At 36.9% G+C, this 21,493-nt stretch overlaps 1 protein-coding gene across 13 annotated transcripts in view; it reads left to right on the top strand.

Annotated features, from left to right (window-relative positions):
* The window catches only part of LOC111334549 (galanin receptor type 1), a 55,705-nt gene that overhangs the window by 20,335 nt on the left and 13,877 nt on the right, over nucleotides 1–21,493 (top strand). For 5 of the 13 annotated variants that reach the window (XM_088745983.1, XM_088745982.1, XM_088745984.1 and 2 more), the window contains 4 exons: nucleotides 1,327–1,424; nucleotides 6,164–6,280; nucleotides 10,198–10,389; nucleotides 11,416–11,577. The gene's annotated coding sequence lies outside the window, so the exon portion shown is untranslated. Of the gene's footprint in view, nucleotides 1–1,326; nucleotides 1,425–6,163; nucleotides 6,281–10,197; nucleotides 10,390–11,415; nucleotides 11,578–15,221; nucleotides 15,355–21,069; nucleotides 21,309–21,493 lie in introns of those variants that run through there. The other 8 variants (XM_088745986.1, XM_022940322.2, XM_022940320.2 and 5 more) reach the window with 7 other exon arrangements.

Raw genomic sequence — 21,493 nt, 5'->3', positions numbered from 1 at the left:
TGCGGGTTTTGTAAACTGCGTTTCGCCAAAAATGCATTTGGTCTTCGTGAAAGAATATATATTTCAACTTGATGCTAGATGTGTACGCAACTGAAAAGCACGGACTGTAGCTTATAGAGGTTCCGTTTTTGTGTCGACCCTCTGCCTATGCGCTTTGTAACATCTATCACATGGCGGCATGAGTGCGGAAAATCCCTGGTCCAAATATGGAAATAGTTTGCAAGCGCCATTAGCGCTGTATCAAGAATTATCTTTATATTTCTATATTTTATGAGCTTTATATGAAGAGTTTCCCTGTAGCACTTTTTTTCATGCATGAATACACCATTCATACGGTACAAAAAAGTCGCAAAATGGTTAACTTACAAAATACAACAAAACAACGAAACGAAAAAAAATATTGACTCCTAACAAAGGTGTATGAAGTGTCATAAGTCTTAGCTAATGATCAAGTGCTTCTAATTTTTTTAATTGAAAGTAGATTTTTTTTTACAATATAAGTTGATTGCAGTGGTCCAGGAGCTTAGAATGTTTGGTATTGAAGACTCTGAATACACCTGTGCTTTGAGAATATCTTTGGGTAAAGTTGAAGTCAACAAAATTTAAACCACCGTAGCATGACTCCTATGCTGAATTTGTGGAACACTACCATCGTTTCAGTTACATTGTAATGTATATTTTTGTCTCAATCTTTGTTATCATTAATTACTCAATCGTTTCCCGTTGTAAATCGCTTTAGTAATTTCTCTTGAAGCGAATGCGGTTTATCCTAGTTTCGTTTCTTATCTGTCACATCTTTATATCCGGGCCATATGCAATTTTTATAACTTTTGGTGAAGCCAAAAACACTTGAAATGTAGTGAAAAGTCGCAAGTAGTTCGAACTAAAAAGGGTTGTAGGTTTAGGATGCGTTTATTTACAATTTTCCTTTACTCTTTTCCTTTGTTTCCATTTACTAGAAAGTTCCCAATTTCCAGCAGGAAGCCATCAAGTACTTAGGTCCAATTTTTAAAGTACCATCTACAAGAAATATTTCAATCCGAGCATTGATCATCCCAGATCAACATTATCTTTATAAAAAAAAGTGATAACTCTACAGAGGCATAATCAATCATTTTCGTTTATTTACAACGCCTTGTAAATAAATTTTAAATTGAAACTGCCGAGCCGTTTGGAATTCACCATAGTAGGTCTTCTTTATGCAATTTTATTTCGTGCCACGCTGGAGAAATTTTATTAAGTTCTAATCTCGACCTAACAGAAGATAAAGTACCTTGACTGCTGGCTAATTGAAAGTTCCTGTATTTAAATCGTTTATCTTAACAGGGCTAAAACACTGACCGAGCTATTACAGTTAGGTGGTGCCTTGGTAGATGAAAGAAGCTTTTACACTTCTGAATCACATTTGGAAAGACCACTTTGAGGTAGGTTCAGTTCGAAGACAAACCTTTGAAATAAGATATGGTAACTATGAAGGAGTTGTAAATTCTATTATTTTTTTCTTTGATATATCTGCATAGCCAGTATCTGCATGTTGTGGCTGCGAATTTCATCAAAGCTCACAAACTTTTTTTCAGAGTACTGCGTTCTTTACATATCGTTCTCTTAAAACTTAAGTTTCACGGAACTTTTCGATAAAAATTTACGAAAAAACTATAACGCCTTGTAAAAATTTTCGTGCTTGTGTGATACGTGGGCACCAAGAGTGTATCAATGCTCGACAGGAAATGTAAATTTCAGGAAATAGAAAGCAAATCTTAAATATTCTGCATTCAGTTTGCCATCATCACAGTTTCTTCCAATCAGCTTATAACGTTACAAAAACTTTGACGCTTCTAAAAGACAAACAGTAGGTGTTTTTAAAGGGTTGGGTAGCAGTTTCAGATGTTCCGACTTGACCACTTTTTCAGGTCTGTGTTACTGTTCATTATCTTGTGAACTAACGATGTTTTAAGGAGTTTCTGATAGATAATTAGTCATTATTAGTAATGAAATCCACTTTTGGTAAAAATAACCTGAAAAAAGAGGAAACCACTCATGCTCACAATGAAACGCACTAAATCCCCTAAGTTATTAGATAAACTACCGCCGTAAGTCGATAAGGCACATAATTTATTTTGTCATTTGTGTCTGAATCTGCTGGCTGCCAAGTACTTATCAAATGGCACTCTTTTCTTCTCTTTAAAACTCAAGAGTCATTAAAAACTCCACTGCTATCATTTCTTCTCCTGTGAAAAGGAGACTTTTGTCGTAGGAATTCGCAGTTAAATTCGTTAGCTTTAAGGAAATTTTAAAAAAGAATTCCTCGGCTGGTGTTCTCTTAAAAGCTTAAGTTGAACGAAGAAAACTGAAACCTGAAACCTGCTACATTGTAATTCGTTATTCAAATTGTCTGCTTGTTGAGGTTACCAAGAAGCGGTATTCAAACTGCGATACAGCCTTAGAAAAAAAAAAAAAAACTATCCCTGGTGTTCAGAACCGTTATCGGCAGTATTCAAACAGTGATGGAACCATACAAAAAATAGCGTAAGGCCCGGTGTAGAGAACTGTTACCTGTAAATCATTGCATACGGATCAGCTCTTTACTCAATATATGATATATACCGAAAGGTGGATCGCGTATTACTTTTGTTATTGATGATTTAATAATTTTGAAATGAAGATAAGGTTTTTAAAGACGAGAAAAGTGTAGATGGATTCAGAGTGACTCAATGTGGGGTGTAAACATTTTGCCAGTTCAATCGAATTAATCGAGATGGCGTCGAATCGCTTGGATTTATTTCCTCGATTTTCATCATAAGCTGTAGCAGCAAAGGTCTGTAAACAAATTTACCATCTTTTTTATTTTCTTTACGAACAACACCATCTGCTGTTGATCTTAGCTATATGCAGGACGTCTTTAATATTTGTGCTTCGTAATGGCGTAGTTCATCGAAGGGTCTCTTTGGCTCAGTACTCTTTGGCTGAGTATAGTCCTGGGAAGAAGTGTTGTCGGTAGTGGTACATACATACGTACCTAAATACGTACGTACCTGCGTACACACCTGCGTACATACCTCCGTTTATACGTGCGTACCTACGAACGTGCGTGCGTGCGTATGTACGTTGGTGACAAGACTAAAAACATGTAATGGTGTAGTCTGATCATCCGGTTGAGTATAGTCCTGGGAAGAAGTGTTGTCGGTAGTGGTACATACATACGTACCTAAATACGTACGTACCTGCGTACACACCTGCGTACATACCTCCGTTCATACGTGCGTACCTACGAACGTGCGTGCGTGCGTATGTACGTTGGTGACAAGACTATAAACATGTAATGGTGTAGTCTGATCATCCGGCTGAGTATAGTCCTGGGAAGAAGTGTTGTCGGTAGTGGTACATACATACGTACCTAAATACGTACGTACCTGCGTACACACCTGCGTACATACCTCCGTTCATACGTGCGTACCTACGAACGTGCGTGCGTGCGTATGTACGTTGGTGACAAGACTTAAAACATGTAATGGTGTAGTCTGATCATCCGGTTGAGTATAGTCCTGGGAAGAAGTGTTGTCGGTAGTGGTACATACATACGTACCTAAATACGTACGTACCTGCGTACACAGCTGCGTACATACCTCCGTTCATACGTGCGTACCTACGAACGTGCGTGCGTGCGTATGTACGTTGGTGACAAGACTAAAAACATGTAATGGTGTAGTCTGATCATCCGGTTGAGTATAGTCCTGGGAAGAAGTGTTGTCGGTAGTGGTACATACATACGTACCTAAATACGTACGTACCTGCGTACACAGCTGCGTACATACCTCCGTTCATACGTGCGTACCTACGAACGTGCGTGCGTGCGTATGTACGTTGGTGACAAGACTAAAAACATGTAATGGTGTAGTCTGATCATCCGGCTGAGTATAGTCCTGGGAAGAAGTGTTGTCGGTAGTGGTACATACATACGTACCTAAATACGTATGTACCTGCGTACACACCTGCGTACATACCTCCGTTTATACGTGCGTACCTACGAACGTGCGTGCGTGCGTATGTACGTTCGTGTAAACGTGCGTACGAGCCCAAATCTTTTTATTGGCTCGATCGAGCTAACTGTAACGCGCTAACTCTATACAACAAGCAAGATAACAGACTACCCAAAGAATTTACTTGCCAAATGAATTTAGTGTACTTAATACAAAATTTAATTTTCACTCATTTGTTCCCATCAAAATTATTGATTGATATCAGTCGACAACTGCGCTCATTGAAGCCAACTGCACCCGTATGGAAATGTTTATGTTTTCTTTATACACTTTTGTAACTGTTAGTGACGACTGACCTTTTGACAATTTAATTTGGATATATCAACAAAGTTGAAATGGTAAATTGGCCACCGTAACGATTACAAAAGCTGACGTTTGGAGCGTTAGCCCTTCGTCGGAGCGTTAGCCCATTCGTCAGCTTTTGATTACATACGTCAGCTTTTGTAATCGTTACGGTGGCCAATTTACCACTTCAACTTTGTTGTTATATCCAAATGATTTCGTTACTCCCACCGATGCAGCCCCAAACAGTTTCTTTCGAAACTATCAGCCTTTGTTCTTCTGACAATTTGACAGGGAGTCATCATCAGAGTCAAGTTGTTGTCAGTCGAATTTTCTCTTTCTCTACCGAGCTCAAAGTTTACCGTCTTCATTATTCTGTGTAAAAAATCTTAATCGATACAATATTTGCCAGTACTGTGTTATTCTCGTCGCATATTTCAATCTAAATGATGTCAAACCACTTGTGGTTAAAAATGCAAGGGGAAATACGCAAAGATAAGAAATTAAACGAACATGGTAAAAATTCAAATATTTTTTCCAGAATCTGATTTAGATATGCTGAGCTGACAATTCATTTCGTGCACTTTTCTTTGAGCTTTTGACAACAGAAGAGCTTTTGATTTTAGCAGTTGCGTTGTTCGGACCTGAATTGAAAGTCGAAGAAAATAGTAAGGATTAGCCTTCCTCTCTTTTTCGTACAATCTCTTGTGAGTGGGAAAGGTAGTGGTTGCATATCATCTTCTTCATGTTTTAGGTAGGGGGAGGGGGTAGGGAGAAAAGTACTTTTGACCATCTGTTGATTATTTAGATAGGGATGGTGGTGGCTACAGACCATCTGCAGTTGATGTGGGCGATGTTTCAACGGTGAAAATGATTAGTTTCTGTTCAAAAATGAATCCATAGGGTTACAAGTGAGAATTGACACGAAGATCTGAGAATTACCTTCATGCGTCGAGCCACGCGATACATTCATTAGGTTAAGATATACAGGGAACTTTCAGGTGCCTCAGTGTCGTGTTCTTTGTCAGAAGCAATTTCAAGGAGTGTCCGAACGCCTACTTCTCCATAGGCTTTCATTTCGCAGCTCGGGATCTCAACTGATTAACAGTTTCTGATTGACGCAATATGTTCCTCTCCCGCTTGGTTAAAAAATTCAACGCCTTCGGTTTAGCGACTTCGAACTAAAAGCCCTTTTACGTTTGTTTATGTGTGTGGTAAGCATTCCCTGTTCTTTAATTTCACCTGTCGATAAATTATCCTCCCGCATCGATGGAAAACACTGATGTTATCACTTTGCAAAGAAAATTGTGGCTCGTGTATATTCTAGCGCTTTAACAGTGGGGGAGGAAATAGTGTCAATTTTGAACGTTGTCAAATTTTACTTCTAGAAGCATCTGCTCGTAAAACACGTCAAAGACTCTTATTAGCTTGGAAAATTACATTTTTGTTGCTCGCCTTCCAACTCTATTCCTCCTCTTTTTACCTAAGTTTGGCGCGTGTTCAGTGAGATCAGTATTTAAAACAGAAGACATAATTCTTCAAGAGAGGGACATTTTGCGAGCGAGCAAGTCACTCGCCGGCTATAAAAAAAATAGGTTAACGAAAGAAAAAGACATTTTCTCTGCCTTTCAGAATAATTAAATCCAACCGTTTTTTAAATTAACAGGGTTAATGCGCATCTTTTGTTTAGCTACATTTCAAATTGACACGAAGCCTCAGGCAGTTCCGTCTCAACCCTATTTTAATGAGGTGTAATCGCTTTTCTCATTGGAAGATTATTTTTTTAACTCGAGGCAAACTACTTTTATGAATCTCGCATTGTGTTGATACACCACACTCAATAGGTGCTAACGGGTCACTAGACGTCGGACATCAAGCAAATTCTCGCTTAAGAGTCATTATCACGAAAGGAAAAAAACCCAACTTTACCTCAAGAAAGTCAGCGCAACACGCATTAAAAGGTAGGTCTCAAACGTATATAAGGATTTTAATTCTTTTTCATTTATCTAAATTTTTGCATCCATGAATAAAGCAACTGCGAAAACCTTAATCATTTCGCGAATCAAGCTCGCTGGTTTGACAATGTTACTTTCCCTTATGAAAGACTCTTTAGGGAAAGAATAATTGGACGTAATAACTTCCTTTCCTTCAATACGAATCATTCCGACTCTTATATATTTCTCCTTAAAGTGAGGAGAGGAGAAAACTGTATTTGTCAAATATCAAAGTTTCTTTCCGCTTTTATTTTGATATTTGTATCAATTATTTTTATAAGTCCCTTTGCACATGCATCAGTATATTTAAAAAGGGAGGCCGGGTGCAGTATGACAAACGTGGCATACATAAAGATGAGCTAAGATACCTGCTGGTTGAGCCCTGACTTTAAAACCGAATTTTTTTTTCTTTGTATAGTTTTCTTCTTCCGTGTTGCCAGTGCAACAGCATAAAGTGAAGCTCACAAGCTTGAATACTTTAGTTGAAAGTGGTAAATAATTTGGGAGATGAAACCTTTTCTGGTGGAGTTGTTTTGATGCAATTAGCGGAGTTGAGAAGTTTCGAATCACTAAATATTCCTTTTTCCTTTAGACATTTTGCCCATGGCGTGTTTACATTTTATGGTCTAATAAACAATGCTCTCAAAACTAATTAATGTTCAGTTTCCGTCTTCCGGCTTTGGGATTTATGGCAACGTCTCTTGAGTAAGAAAGTGTCGAGTTTAATCCACTTAACGCAACAGAAGATATTGAAAGGGTTCACGTAAATACGAATGTTATCTTCAAGTGTTGATGATATCTCTCTCTAGAAAATAATTTCCGATCCGCAAGCGCACATGCAATATTCTGCTTATTTTATGGATATTAATGACATTTTTTTAATCCTAGACTATAATTTTGAAACACATTTTAAAGTGTCCTTGAGACGAAAATTGACCATTTTATTTTGGGCTAATTTGTTTCCAGAATGTTGAATTGGGTCAAGTCAAAACCCTTTTCGCCATTAAAAACTCAAAACAAACCTTCGATGACCGATTTTTACCTCTTCAAAGTGGTCCAAAAATCGTCTGCCATTCCTGAAAACATGTTCCAGTCGAGCCCGGAAACATACGGCAGAGAACGTCATCATGACGTTAAAGGCTTAACAAATCTATACTTTGCTTTGTCACAACTCTCTTTGTTCGCTACATAGGGAATCACTTATAATACTTTTCTTGAGAACTGTTTCGTTTCATTCGTAAAATGTCGACTTTCTCTGACGATGAATTGTCCCTGCAATCATATGAAGCTTCTGAGGATAGTTTTGCTTCGGCAAACGATGAATTTTTGCCATGAGAATAAAGGTAAAGACAGACCGGAAAATTTTGATCTCGGGGACACTTTATGAGCTGCGAATACAGAGATCATCGCCTATAAACTCAATTCGTAGAAAAACTACTTCAAAATCCTAGAAAGAAAGAAATTTCTCAAATGAAAGTGTTTTTCTCTCAAAGAAAACTTAGATTGAACCTCAAAAATGGTCGTAAATTACCTTAAAAAAAAAAAAAAAAACGTTTAGATGAATAAAACCGCTATGTTGATAAACCCAGTTAGTACGGACACGTTGTTATCTTTCTCTATGAGGGTGTAGATGACCCGTGTAGATGTCATGGTTTCGAAACAGGAGAGATTCGGGTATGTCGTCATTTTAACAGCTACGGAATAAATAATTGATGTATACATGTACTAGACTTACGACAAAAATGCTTAACTTTGAATTTTTACCACGCGGCAGCCATTTTTAGCAAGTTGTTAAGATTTGGTGGACCATTTTCAAGTGACTTACCTGTCATTTCCACTTACAGTATCAACACAATATCCAGCAAACAGTTAATTAGAATGGAAACACTCGTCAGTTAGATGTTTACACCCTAATGCAACAAAACATTCTCTCAGTTTCTTTACAAGGAATTGTATTAGAGCAAGAGGGGAGAATTAATTTTTTATCATACTTACATAAACATCTATCTAAACAGCTCGCAAATTAATTCATTAAATAATTCATGATCTAATAATAATTCAGTGTATAGATGTAAACATTTATTTCCGTAGTAGTTATGCTTGTTAAAACTAGTTTAGACGAATACGTTTGTTAAAAATGGTTCTTAAGTCAGTTAGTCGTATGATAGCCGTAGCTAAACTCTTCTGTTTGGGACTCTAACCGCCTCCCGGTTAGCTCCATTGGTTAGAGCGCTGGACTGTTGTGCGGGAGGTCGATGGTTCGAGCCCCGGTTGGACCAACACTCAAGGTCTTAAAATAACTGAGGAGAACGCGCTACCTTTCTATAATATCAAGAAATGGATAGACACTCTAGTCTTCTCGGATAAGGACGAATAAACCGTAGGTCCCGTCTCCTGGATCTAGTAATTAGTTAATTTGGTTAGGCAGGGGACGTTAAAGAACCCACTCACGAGATTACTGTGATGTGGTCTGGCCTGTTTACTGGGAATTGGGGGGAAGGGGGCATCTTCAAATAAGTTTCCTTCGATTGTTTGTAAACTGCTGATGCAGTCCGGCCAAAGTCCCCCGAAAAGTGTTGTGATGCGCATTTGATCATGTCCACATGTTAATTTGCGCAATATAAATATTAAATTATTATTATTAATATTATGACGGGAATCCATTTTCAAAATGCTAACCTAACTGTAAGGTAAGGGTTTATCATAGGCTAACCAACTTGGGTGCAGTGACCGCGGGAGAACGTGACCAAGACCCAACCACAAAAAATAAACAGGCAGTTTGTTGAAACGAGAAGCAAGCATCTATTTGGTCAAAGTCTTCCGAAACTGATCAACTTTAAACTATAATGCAAGCTTAATTAGAGCTCTTGGCGCGCGGTCAAACGCGTTGTACATGCGCAGTGATGCCGGAATTATTGCCACGAAACTACTACCTTTCATATCTCAGGGTTGAGTTGAAAATTTCTGCACTATTTTAATTTTTGAGCATTTTCTTGAAAATTAAACGTTGTATAGAGCTCATTTTACTGAAGACCTAGTAAGATTCAATGCGGGAAAAACAGGCATCGTCGCAGACCGCAGTTTGTGATTGTACGCGCTTATCGAAGTGTTTTCTTTTACCGCGCAAGTTTTTTTTTTATTTCTATTTCTCTCAGTCGGGAGCGGGTTTCATTTTGCATTAATTACAAGCCACAGAAGGTAGTTTCATCATACACTATTTATTTGTAAGTTGAAATTTCTCATAATTCAAGAACAACAAGAATTGTCTTTTTCAACTATATCTTGAATTTCCAGACTGGAGTGTGCAGACCAATTTAAAACCTTGAATTGGTGCGCAGGTGCGAGAAAGGATTATTCTAGATGTGGCTTTTGAAAGATGGTATTAAGAAAAAGTTTTGCACAATGAGAATTTTAGCCTGTTTTTGTACTGATTGTGCAAAGCCATAAGCTGGATACCCTTAACTTATAAATTTTGTATCTCCTAAAGTATGTATTTGTGTTGTGGCTGTAAAAACTTCGAGAGACAGACACTAAACGATAAACATTTTTTTTTAAATGTGGATGGATTTAGATTTAAATAGAGCGTGGGTGTTTCGGACAGCAGTCAGAATTCTGTGCGATCAACTACAATTAGACTCGTTGACAATTCCTGAGAACATTTTGTTTGTGCTTATAATGGCAAAGTTAGCGTGTCGTCTGTAAAGTGTAAACACATAACTAACAGATTGTGGTTCGTCTAAAATGCAAAATTCCCCACGCAAGAAAAACCGCATTTGCCATCAATAACAAAACATAAATCATAAAGAGATGAAAAATCATTTCTGTGCAAGGCATCTGTTTTTTTGCAAATCGATATAGGTCTGTTTTTTTTCTCTTTTTTGTAGTCTCAGGGTGGGTTCATAAACAACAGTGAAACGGATATTGAATTCGTTAAGGAAAGCGCTCGTGAAGTATACAAGTATTTCGTTCCAATCACGAGAAGCAAATCCAGACAAACTCCGTTCAAGACTGGCCGATACTCCATTTTGACGGCATATTCAGTTGCGTTCTGTGGGATGTATAGCTGAATCAAACAGGTACGGAATGAAGCTGATTCATCACATAGCATGCGTGAAAACAAGTGTTATTACTTCACGTCACTTTTCAAGGACTTTTTTTAGATCAAAGTGTTTGTTTTATTTTTTTATGTCAAAGTACGCGCTCTTACTAGATTTTTTCGTTCAATTTAAAGCAGATATACAAGATTATTTCGAAAAACGACTTCCTTTTAAATTAACTTCGTTTGTTTTTATCCCAGTATTCGAAGCAATAAATCGAATATACGTTTTTTATAATTTCGTTTAAAACCTGGCATAAGTCTAGTTGTGAGCATATTACGTGTGTATTTTTTAAATACAGGTAGTAATTACTGTATATGTTCATATTTAATATGTTTTGAAGTCCATACTTGACTTCTGCGACTCGTAAAGTCCACTTATCAACGACAACACATCAATTTCAAGATTTTTGAACGCATTTAATGATCGAGGTTCGCTCACTTTACTTCGACATTGTAACTTCGCAAGGCCAAACGCAACAAATTACTCTTTTTATGAAGAAACCTTGCTTTTACAGAAATAACTTAAACTGCAAACACGAAGCAAGGCAGCGTCTGAGACATGATTGATCCACCAATTAAAACTTCAAGGCGATTGATTTTAATCCGTCATATCTCTGATTTTTCGCACACCTCATTTCGAAGTTATAGTCTAAACTGATAATATTCAAGATTTTCCCGAGCAGTTTTTTCTACGGCAAATTTCCAGGAGAAAGTTGGTAAGTTGCCTGCAGATGCCATATTAAAGATAATTCTGCTTAAACAGAAAAGTATTATTTCGATGAAACTTTTAGGCGTTGCCAAAAAAAAAAATACAGACTATTCTTCCTGAACGTAGTAACTATTTTTTCACCGGAATGCTTAGAAAGTGATTAGTCAATTTATGTCATAATTCTGCTGTAATTGTGCAAAGATTTCGTTCACACTGAAAATCTGAGACAATTTCTTTGGTCGTAGATAAAGTGGCTAAAACATTTCTGAAAACTTCTTGGGTAATTTATTGAAGGTTGACAACGACATTCCTTCATGAAGTTTGATTGGTGGCTGCGAGAAACAATGAAATCTACTTAAGAGGCTTGGCGTTGCTACAAGGTTTTTGTTAGCGAGGCAGTAAAGAAAAACAGCGGACCATTGAACTCTGGACTAAACAGATTTGAGGAAATTTTCGGTGAGTATATTTTTGACTCAAATATTAGCTCTTAATCAAAAAAAAGGCATGCTACCATTTATTAATTCGTTTATTTATTCTTGTGTTTGTTCAAGATTTTGACGCTTTTTAGAAAAGTTTCACGCTGTTCCGAACCTTAGGGAATTTTACTCTTCAACTGTTACTCAAGAGGTTAAACGTCATATTATGATAGGTCTCTAGCTTTTTTGGACAACTGTCAGCGCTTGTTTACCCAAAACTTTGTTTCTATCTTCAGTTAAGTTCACATGTATGTGAAATCTTAGATATAATGTTTCTTCGTTGTCTTGTGTCTTGCTGTGTTTTAAATTACATTTTGTTTTTATCAGAAAAGTAAAAGATACATTATTGTTGGGTATCGAACCTTTTGTTGGTCTTTAAAAAATATCTCTTCGTCTGTGGTGAAGAAAATCGTCATATTTCAAACTGTCACTTACATGCCATTCACAAATAAATCCCCTATTTTACTTATTTCACCGACTGATAATTTACGATAATTTGCTTGGTTACAAGCATACGATATGGAAGTATGTCGCCTTAAAATCCCCACATGCTCTAATTATTTTATGACCGGTTGTCGCCTTCGATGAGATAAAAAATCTAAATAATGTGTAGATAAACTTGAATAGTCCAGTTCAATGAAACCCATCTTCTGGAAAAATTCGAGGGAGGGATTTTGGTAAGTCTCGTCTATTTTTTTGCTTCTTACTTTTGTAAATAATTGAAAGGATTTAAGGTAATGGGTAATTATTACCTTTCCCAGTTTAAGACCCCTGTGTGGTTTCAATTTGTTTTGACACCAAACACTTTCCATTTAATTACACTGTTAAGATGTTTCTTGTGAGGCGAGGCGTTTCCCCAGCTCAATCGCTCATAGAGGGAATATAACCTACTCACAGGCAGCTCTACCCATTTCGTTCTTTGATATCGGTAGTTCAGTCCAACGTGGGTCCAAATATTCAAACTAAAATTTTTTTCCTAGTCCGATACTCGTTACCAACAGTATACCATCTGTCGTTACGTTACAAAGAATTTGTCATTTTAAAGTCTCAACCCTATTACAGAGACGTCGTGCGTATTCAAGTACGCGAACAATGATGCACTCGTACAAAATCGAACTAATCCACTTTTTTGGGCTAAACGATTATGATTTTAACTTGATAGTCGTGTGTAGTCGCTTTACCTCAAAGCTGCTGACTAAGATTTTTGTCACTTTGGAGCACATGTGTTGATCAGGAAGTTTAAACGATTAACGTAAGTGGCAATTATAGATGTAAAGAACTGAGGTTTCGTACTAGTCGATTGGATTCAATTTATATTCATTGTATTTTACGAATTTTATAAGGTTTCCTTGAAATGTTTTTCTCTTCTTCCCTGATAACCGTGATTAGGTTCTTATAGTCCACTACTCCATTTTAAACATTCAACAGAAACTTTTACCCACAAATAATACATGTCTTTCTCCAATTTACACAATTTGTAGCAATTCTCCAAAACAATTCATTTGAGACTGACGCCTGGGAATTAAAAGTTTCATTGTGTCTGCTTAAAATGACTTAGCTTAAAAACATAGAAGCGAAAAAGCGTTGAAAATAAAACCACTTTCCGTTTTTCGCCTCGTATAGATTTTTAGCTTTAAGTGCCGTCGTTATCCTAATCTCACACAAAGTAAGCAACAATTTTACAGCTAAAGAATTAACGTGCAAGTTTCTCTTTTAAGCATTGCGTGCTTAATTATTCATAAGCGTCTCCTTTGACTGTATTTACTTTGGCGAAAAAAAAAAAAAACTACTAAAAGGTGCTACAAATGATTAAAATTCAAGTGCTTTACCCACTGCGAGACACATCGTTTTTTTTTAAAACCCTCGTTTTCTTTCGAGGTCATATTGGGGTGAACTCACTCCGTTGAACGAGGGTGAAGACTTCTTTGAAACTTGACAAAATTCGTTGTACCACTCTGAGAAGTCGTTAATTTACTCTGTAAAGCATTATAAATATCGGTATTATAGCTTTTCAAATAATCAACAAATCACTCGAATGTACCAACGTTATGACGTCATGACCTATACAGGAGAAATTTTACTCCCTACTTCCCTCAAATATATGTATTTTCAGTAGAAATAAATGGTTTTTTATTTTGGTTAAAAAAGATTATATTTCTGGCACGGGAAATGATTAAATACATAATTTTATGTATCAACCTCCGACACTTCACAGCGCCTAACATGTCAAGAAATTGAAGGTTTTTGTAAATATCGCAGTTTGAGATAACGGTGGGATTTTATGCGGATCATTTTTTTCCAGGTAACTCGTTTTTCTCATATTCTCCCCCATTCTGTGATCTCCAGATGGCATCAACACTTAGAATTTATCAACTAGTTTGCAGTGATTTCTGGAGACAACTGAAATAAATTCTCTCGCCCTCATTCTAAATGTTTCGTTCCTCGTCTACAATGATCTCAGATGGCAACAACATCTACTAGAATTTAGCAACATATGAACAGTGATTTTTGGAGACACTTGAACTAGCAGCTAACCCAGTTCTTGATACCCTCTAAGCTCTAAACTATTCGTTAACAGGTGCAGTGAACTTCTTGCATGATTTTTATCCTAAAAATCATGGTGTGGTGCGAGTGACAAAATTTCAAAGCTTTCTTTTGCGGCCATTTTCCATTGTCGAAAGCTGCGGTTATTTTCTTTAAACTTGTACTTTGTTTTTCTTTCTCTGAGGATATCACGTTTCATTTTAGTCCCACGTATCATTGATTCGTGTTTAAAAAAAATTGTTAATAATAATTGGGGTTTAAGTTAAGTGTAGATGATTACTTCAGAAATTGAACGCATACCCTAAGGGTTTGACTTCACTCGGTTTTCTTTTATGTAACATTAAACACATTAAAAAGTATCTTTGTTAAGTCACGACGTTTGGGGAATTAGACTTTGTGGTCGAGCTGCTTTATTTGTTTCATATTGAATGGTGCATGTCATTTTTTCCCCCGATATTTCTCTAAAGCCTGTTTTGAAGCAAGTTTAGTTTTACCTAACTTAATATTCTTTGTAATCGTTACGGTGGCCAATTTGCCATTTCAACTTCGTTGATATATCCAAATTATTTCGTTACCCCCACCGACGCAGCCCCAAACAGTTTCTTTAGAAACTATCAGCCTTTATTCACTAATATTCTAGAGTTTTCTAATTAAAACTTCGCCCAGGGTATCTCGTTGAAAAATCCTCGTCGGCCGTCTATTGTTCTCATCCAAATATATGTATTGTTGAATTTTAAACTAGTCATTGAATTATAAACACAGCTGCAACAATTATGGTTATATGTAATAAGCTGAGTTAATATGGAATCTTCACGTTCATATAGCTGTCGAAAAATTTCAAGTTTTTGAAACTGGTTTTTGCCATTTATGTTCAGTGTTACTTTTGCAATTAAAGGTTGATAGAATTTTGTATGAAATCCGATCAACCTTTTATTGCAAAAGTAATTGGTTGCGAAATTTTACTTGAATTTTAATATTTGTCAGTCAATTGTCTTCAATCCACCCGTTTTTAGCAATAAATACATTGTTGCTATAGTAACATAAAAGCTGATTGCGACAATAATGAAGGGTTTCAAAAGACAAAAGTTTCAATAGGACTCGATGTGAAATTTCCAAGATGTTCCATGTACAAACTTGGTTGTTAATCTCCTCTTAAAAGAATCGATCTCTTCTTGTTCAACAAAAGTTTTGGAAACTTCAGGAGAGATTTTTAGTAAGTGAGATGTCATATTTATTTTTTTACATTAATTCAAAGCTTTTTTACGTTTTATGAGAAGGCTGCAATGTACGTTGTTCATAATTTTTGCGATTCAACAATGGCATGCTCGCAAATGGTCGTAAATCGTCTTTGATTACATTCCTTATTGTCAATGATATATACGGTCAAACAATGGGTTCGAAGATCTTTTTAAGGAAAAAAAAAAAACCGTCCGGAAAGTGATAGTCGTTGAAAATGCATCCATCCATTAGCATCACGTGAAAAAAGAAATCAAAATTTGGAAAAAGAGTGATGCAACAACTTGAAAATTGCCACCTTTGTTATCTAGTCGTTGTATTAATTATGTTTTCAACGGGACAAATTTTCATCATGTGAAGCATGCTCAATTTAGAAAACATTTTAATATATCTCAAGGAGCTAGTAATTAAAACTATATTTATACAGATATTTTTCATTTCGCCCGTGAAGTCACCTTTATTTGGTTGTTAAAATAATTCTGATATTAGTGTTGTGTCGATGGCTTTGTGACAGTTATGAGTCGTAATGATAATTTTCAGGTGGAAACTTTTTATTTTGTACGAATTCGGAATAAGCAAATAATTATAACATTTACTCGCAGCGGAGGTTAAAACTTACATCCGCCACGAGCAAAGGGATGTTAAAATTTTTAAAGATTTTCCGACGTCCATGCGTTTTGTAGTATGCTCAAGTTTTTGTAATATTGACAATTACATGGAAACCGAACAGCTTTTGTCTAAATTGAACGCGGAATAAATGGGCCAAGATAAGTGATTTCCTTTCATTTTCAAGCAAATCGCCAACCAGTGATTTTCGTCGCTAAAGGTAAATTTTTACTTTCACATCGATAGAAGCTCAGATCAGCTGTCTTTTGTTCACCTAATAGCTTGTAGATGTCTTCAGAATTGTCTCACGTTTTTTCGTATATCGGTGACTTGACTGATGCATTATTGTCGTCTTTTTTGATGATCTTATTCGTTAATTTGAATGCTTGGTATTTTAAAAAAAGATGTGACGAATGATAGATTACTATCCTTAGAAAGTCAGAAACGACACAAAAACCTTGTAGTGCAGTGCGTGCATTGATAGAATACTGCGAATTAAAACACTTATATTCAAAACGAGCAAAAGGGTGTTATTTCCAAGAAACCAAGATGTGAAAAGTTCTCGTACTGCAAAATCACGGATGTCCACTAAATTAAATTAGATATCTTGCTGGATTTTTCCCTTCCATTAAAGGAGGGCTTTCCAAATGAAATGTCGGTGTTGCGAAACATACTTTCACTAATCTTTATCAGAATTTTTTCGGTATGCGGCAAAAAAAAAAAAAAAGAAACAAAACAAAACAGTAAGGAAAAGGAACTGTCGCATAATTTTAAAAATTCGGCCAGAGACAAAAATTCATTCAGGCCACGATTGTGAAATGAGCTGTAAAATTTTTAAATCGATTGTCATCGAGAGGATATCAACTACTCAAGTATTCAATATTGTTATAGCTTTTTTTTGACAATGTTTCATCCGTCACAGTTGTCCATTTCCGAGTTTAGAGGCCGATAGCAGTATGTTTAGAGTAAAAAATAAAGGTTCGAGTGAGGCGAGATCTATCTCGACGATCGGGTCGATTCACTTCAACAGGAAAGCCCCAGGCAAAAGTAAGCAAACCTTTCAAGAGTGACTTGAATTACAATGCAGATTTTTATCATGAAAGAATATTTTTACATCATATATTATCAGATTCAAGCGAAACAGCTACAGCTTTTCGCTGATATAATCATTTTGTGAAAATGAAAAGGAGACGTTACGAGAATGAATATATTTCTGAATATATACTAAAATAGGTTGTGGTTATTCATTCTGGTAAACGATGTGGATCGCGACGTTTTGATTGGATACTGCTAGTCTTCTTCAGGCGGTGAGGTCGACTGAGTGAGTGACGGTGCTCAGCTGTGATTGGATGGAATTCCATGGCCGTGATTGGTGCATTGGTAGTCTTCTTCAGGCGGTGAGGTCGACTGAGTGAGTGACGGTGCTCAGCTGTGATTGGATGGAATTCCATGGCCGTGATTGGTGCATTGGTAGTCTTCTTCAGGCGGTGAGGTCGACTGAGTGAGTGACGGTGCTCAGCTGTGATTGGTTGGAATTCCATGGCCGTGATTGGTGCATTGGTAGTCTTCTTCAGGCGGTGAGGTCGACTGAGTGAGTGACGGTGCTCAGCTGTGATTGGATGGAATTCCATGGCCGTTATTGGTGCATTGGTAGTCTTCTTCAGGCGGTGAGGTCGACTGAGTGAGTGACGATGCTCAGCTGTGATTGGATGGAATTCCATGGCCGTGATTGGTGCATCAATCCACGGCTGTGATTGAAGCACCAATCACAGCCGCGTAATTCCATCCAATCACAGCTGAACACAACAGCACATAGGTTACGCGTACTTATTGGACCTGAAGAAGACTAGCAGTATGCAGTCCAAATGTCGCGATCCACATTCCCATTGACCACATCGTGAGACAAACGACTACATTTCTCTTTCGAGTATTTCTGAATATTTCCAAGGCAGTATGAATAGATTAGAAATTGAATACGTTTTCGATAAAAAAAAAAAAAGATATCAACCTGTCAGAGGTAATTCTATTGATAAAAATGATGTTTCTTTCATTTCAAATTAGCCTCACATCTCTGAAATAGCACGGAGGAAGGACCGTGATTAACTTCGATGTTGTGATGTTGTGAGCAAGGTTTATTTTAGAACACGACTTTGCAGGATTTCTGCCCGACGAAAAAAGTTGCTGAAAGTCATTTATGTCGAAGCGCGACTTGGGCATAGAAAAAATTGGCTACACTATTCAAAGGCCTATTTGGGTGCCTCCTATCCTAGGCTCCTTTTGTTGCCACCTTTCTTGGAAAGGCTTCCCTAAAATTAAGGAGGGGTGGCCACTGAGCTCTCTTTGGTCAATTTCCAGAAGGATTTTTTTTGATGGTACGTGTTTGTCTGACCCTGGGTGTGGTCTTCACGTATCAAGGTTGAAATGTACTTTGACATTGCAATTAGTATCAATTTGTATCAATCTATAGTCTGTGGAAAGTATTTCATGTCAGAGATTGTTAATTTTTTTTCATCTATTCTAAGGCTCCGCAAAAATAACAAATAAAACAATTTCATTTGCAAATTTCTCAACTCAATATTAAGTTTATTATGAACGCGAACAATTGAGAACCATTTCTCCTGAGTTCTAGAAGCAGATCGTTCCATATTTTATTCACAATAGCTAAGCAAAAATTAAATAGTGCGTTCTTTTAAAACATGACTAACAGTAAATACGATGGGTTGTTGACGACATCTTGTCTTCGGCAGTGAAAAAATTCAAAACTAGGAATAGTGTCTCCATTACCATCTTGCCTTCTGGTCACACTCGTGGACACATTTTTGTTATTATTATTATTATTATTATTATTATTATTATTATTATTATCCTTCGGTCGGCCTTAGTTTACCTTCGAGGATCGCGGGTGAAGCGCCGCGCTGCGCATGACTATAACAATTGTGACGTTGAAATCGCAGCTGCCGAGAGAGCCATTGACATTGTTTAGTGATTTTTAGCAGCCTTGTATATAGGGTTCTAGATTTGCCATTCACCTTTCTCTTTTCTGTATAGTTTTAGATTTCCTTTTACTTATCAGATTATTAGACTTTGAATCTGTTCAGACTTGACTCCGTTATTTATAGTTTTCCAGACGCTTTGGCATTAAAAAAAAGATGTGAGCCGAAAGTGAGTTATTTTGGATCGTTTTTTATGTTGTTAATATTTTGTATTGTAGAGGATTTTATGGAAATTATTGCTAAATAAAGATTATTATTATTATTATGATGATTATTATTATTACTATTATTATTATTATATTATTATTATTATTAAATAACAAGGAACACTGGTCATAAATGTCACTTTCATTCATTGAAATTGGAACCTTTTTTACAAATTTAAAGATGTATTTTTAAGGTAACAGTTTCTCAAGGAAGTGCTGTGTTACGTCGGTAAGCAAATAGAACACTTTTGCTGTTTATCAAGAAGAATTTGTTAGGAGTTATAATCTGCTTTGAAAATCTGACGTCTCAAACGTCAGGTCTTCAACGGAACAAGGTGTCCATCCCCCCCTTCCTTCAGTTCCGAGTTCGATTCGTCCTGATATCCCTCCCCCCCCTGTTTTTTTCTTTCTGTTTACACATGCCACGTTTTGATTGTACCCTCGCCATGGTCATATGTTCTAGTACTGGTGTCTGTGTATCCCACAGTCCTTTTTTACTCCCCTCTCTTTGATGTTGTGGCTTACCTTGCCCTTCTAAAGGTCTCAGGTGAGTTGAAAAACAAAAACCTTTGGATTCAATTTAATCTTATTTCTGCTATGAGAAAAAGAATAAAAACTCGCATGTGAGACGTGGCGCCACCGAAATGTTCCAGAGCATTTTAAGAAATTACTTTTTTCTTAGAGAGAAAGACAAAATATTAAAAACACTAAAAGAAACCATTTCCTCTTCAAAGCAGAAGGATAAAGAATTCACCACCGGAGCACCCCCTGGGGGGTCTTACAGCTGTAGTATTTGACATCGTAGTGTCATTAATATTCCATATGAGACGTGCGTTACTACAGGTATCTGTACGTGCTTAATTTAAGATAGTGTGCTCTGCGTTTTTAAACAGACACCGGATACCAATAAAAAGAAGAAACAAATTACTATATAGGTGGAACGTAATACGCGCAACTGCCGTGTGAAATATGGAATCGCATTTCTGCCTTTTTCCGAAACGCCGAGATTTTGCATTTTCTGTGATGATACTGTTGCTTTAAAAGGATGTTGTCTGTGCTCTCGAGTAAACAATTTAGTCGGAGATTGTTTTTTCTTTCGGTGGTCAAATGAAGGAGTACGAATGTTGAAATGCTTAACTATTACCTGTGATTTCCATGTTTTTCTCTTTGTTTGCATGTCTATGATGAAATTACAGAACGCGAACCTGATTATTTTGCGTCAAACACTTTACATCATTTGTGACGTTAGCTTTGCGTTTGTAATTATCACATGCGTTTCGTATTACGGGCTTTTAACTGTCAAATTAACGTTGAATGGGCTCAACTCACATTCAATACCAAAGTGACAGGTGAACAGATGTGCAGATCTTTATACACGGACCCCGAGGGTTTAGAAATCAAAGATGGAATCAAGTTTTGGAATAAAGCCGCGCATATAGGCTGCACTAATAAAGTGTCTACTGCAGTGAGCAAAAACTTCAAAGGTTCATTTTATTATGAACACTCGTGCATTTTTAATATCTATGTCTTGGCTTTTGCGTAGACGCAAAAGAAAGATGACAGCTCTCCTACGGCAAAGAATAGCCTTGTAAACACGTTAATGACCTGTGTCGAATATATGAAATGAGAGTTACAATTATTATTTCTGTCTCTCTCCGACTTTTCCAAATCTATCATTTGGAAAACTTTCCAAGCCGGTTATAGAAGTGAGCTCTCTTTAAACAAGCTCAAAGCATTAATTGTGTTGATTTTGGAGCAAGAAATTCGCGCGCGTGAACTGTTTTTCACTCCGCGTGGCTCGTATGCAAAAAAAATGATAGAAAATCACTTGGTAGCCGTCTGTAATTGTTCTCTCACTCGACCATTAAGATCTCAATTTGCATACGTTGTTGCCGGCGGAACTGAAGAGTCAGAGCAGATCTGGTCAAGTCTTTTCGCGTTGTATTCTCATTAAGGCTATAGCAAGTCTTACCGGAGCCCCTTTTTTTCGGTTAATTAGAACTGCAACTTTAGTTACTTGGCAACTTCGATTTCCGACGACCTGCAGATTTGGTGAATTTAACGGCGCCATTTTAAGTGACCGTTAAGGATTTTTTCGCGATTTTATTTCGTGCACTTTACCTGAGGTAAGATGTTGGAGAGCTATCGTGTTTCGTTCACGATTTCGTTAATTGATGCCTGTTGAAAATCTTGGGAGAAATTTGAAAAAAATGTACATGTTTATACGCTTTTTTTTCAGCTACGTCATTCATGAAACTTTTACTCGACAATGAAATTTAATTTCAGTTCAAAGACTTGTGCTGGTGTTTTG

Source organism: Stylophora pistillata, chromosome 14 (assembly GCF_964205215.1).
Source record: "Stylophora pistillata chromosome 14, jaStyPist1.2, whole genome shotgun sequence".
NCBI classification, from domain to species: domain Eukaryota; kingdom Metazoa; phylum Cnidaria; class Anthozoa; order Scleractinia; family Pocilloporidae; genus Stylophora; species Stylophora pistillata.
This window is presented reverse-complemented; position numbering and strand designations above follow the sequence as displayed.